This window comes from Aphanomyces invadans (assembly GCF_000520115.1).
Source record: "Aphanomyces invadans strain NJM9701 unplaced genomic scaffold supercont1.15, whole genome shotgun sequence".
NCBI classification, from domain to species: domain Eukaryota; phylum Oomycota; class Saprolegniomycetes; order Saprolegniales; family Verrucalvaceae; genus Aphanomyces; species Aphanomyces invadans.
The window spans coordinates 848,533-851,104 of NW_008580160.1; positions in this window are offsets into that span (position 1 = coordinate 848,533).

A 2,572-nucleotide genomic window follows, 5' to 3' on the forward strand; every position below is an offset into this window, starting at 1 on the left:
CAACCGTAGCACCGGCGAGTGGTTCCTCGCTCCACGGTTAACAGTTAGGCAAGTACCCCTCGCGCCGGCCACCGGGCTATCAGAGCGATTCGATCTCGAGGGCGGGCTGGGTGAGTCCCCACGTGGGCTGCAATTGAGCTCCATGCCCACCTCCGCCAACGGGAAGGTCCATCGTCCAAAGTGCTAGCTTGTTCAAAAGACTGCTAAAGAATTCTTTGTTGTCTTGCGCGGGTGATCGTGACCGACGGCTTGCCGTGCTCACAACGGCGACCTCGATGACAATCCAATAGGATCACAATCGCGCATTACCGAAATTACTGACCACGGCAAACCAAAATGCCAGGGGCAAAACATTACCGTTTTGCCCATCAGCAACACACATTCATGGCACGTGTAGGTAACATTCCGGTTCGGCCGGAAACAGTTGCTCACGTTACGAAGGATTACAAGGAACGAAAGAATGGTGCGCCTATCCAATTTTCCTGAAAGATAACTTCTATTTTAACCAATCAAATCATAGAATCTTTTTAGAGCAATACGATTGGCTAAAAGAATTTTTTCCCACGCGAGCTAATATATTAAAATTCGTCACTAATAGTATTGACGCCACTTTCGTTTTCACATGAGGTCGGTTCAAAAGCTCTCCTACAACATCTCGACGAGACTAGAGGCTCAAGACCCCCTTGAATAAATGAGTGACAAAAAAAGTCGCCATGAAGCTCGACATAGCACGTCGAACGATACGGATGTGGGCAAACAACCGTTGGGACATTCTTGCCTACGAAGGCAACAAAAAGCGAACGAAAACCGAGCCCGGTGACCGCACAGAGATGTTTCCTGATCCAGCTGGACTCGAGACATACATATCAACGACTTGCGAGTCCAAGAAGGAGCGTTAATGATGGCATCTATAACCAATTGGATTAAAACGCAACCAAGCTGAGTGGCTCCGAGCGTACATCGCATACAAAAAGCCGGGCACCAGATATCAAGGACTGCTGCGCCTCCTTCAACGCTTCTGCAAACGCCATTGGTTTTTTCGTCAAAAGGCTGGAAAGAGCAAGCACAAGCAATGCGACTTTAAATCGAAGCAGCATGAATTCGCTGAAGAGTATCACCGCAAATGGCATTGAATTGGACCTGACTGCACCTACAACGTTGATGAGACCGGGTTCTACTACGACATGCCACCGAAGTATATCTGGGCGGTGCGAGGAGGCAACGCTAAGATCGCGACCGGCGAGAAGCACTCTCTGCGGATGACTGCGGTCCTTACCGTCAAGGCTGATGGCACCAAACTGCCGATTCTGTTTGTCGTGCGTGGATCCCCGACTGGACGTATCGCAACAAATGAAGTACCAACGTACCCCCGTGGTCACTTCTACGCAGTTCGAGAAAAAGCGTGGATGGACAATGACGTGTGGCGTTCCTACCCTCGGGACCTCTTGGATACTACGATCGATGGCTCCTGTGTTGTCTTGCTTGACAACTTCGAGTCGCACATGACGGACGAGTCCTACAAGCTCGTGGAAGAAGAGTTGGGAAGCGCCCTATGTTCCGTACCTGCGAACATAACTGCTGTCTGCTAACCCTTGGAAGTGGGGGTCATGGCTCCTTTCAAGAGATACCTACGAGATGAATGGTTAGCTGAAGAGATTATTGAAGGTGATGATGGCGAAGTTTACGAATCACCAACCGCTGCTCAGAAGCGCATTGCAATGATTCGCCGTGCAATCTTGGCATGGGATCGAGTTTCTACTGAAGAAGTTCGTCGAAGCTTCACGCAGGCCATTCCGATGCCTGCCCACCAACGGACGACAGAATTTATTCCACGTGAATTTTAATTGATCTTTTGTTCTCCAATATAATTTTGAAGATTGAAATTGTTAATTGAAAATAATCTTACGAAAAGATTTGACATTGACCGGGGCTCGAACCCTGGCCCCCTCATCTTGGATGTCGTCGAACTAACCACCGCGTCAAACGCTTAACTGTCCATCGTACCAGTCACTGGCGTTACTCTAAATTGAAAGGAAATGTTGCATTTCAATCGGTTAGGCTCAAGATTTGCGCGCGTTTGAGTTTTATAAATTAATACACCTCAAAATATGAATTCACAACGGTGAAAATTATTATTGAATGGCGGTTGGAAAACCTCCCGAAGTCGGAAGTTCATCAACCAATCATTATGCACATATGCTCCCAAGGTAGACGATTCGATCCCTGTACAGTGAACCCCGGAAAAAGCCGACACCCCTAAAAAAGCCGACCACCTCTGTAAGATTAATAAATTCTGCCACCTGTATATTTCAATATCACTTCATAATTGTCATTCTTTTTGACCAATTGCAGTGCAGAACATAAACTACTGTGATTGGTTAACGATTTGAAAGTTCAAACGCATTCTATATTAGAGCAGAGAATCATATTGCCTATCATGCCTAGCTGTCACAACTCGTATACTCGTATACCATCGGCGAGAAGCAAAAACTTCTTGCGTCGTTGTTGTTAATTTTGCTTACTAGGAGACCTTCACAGCATTTTGGAACCATGCCTGCGAATACCACAAGCG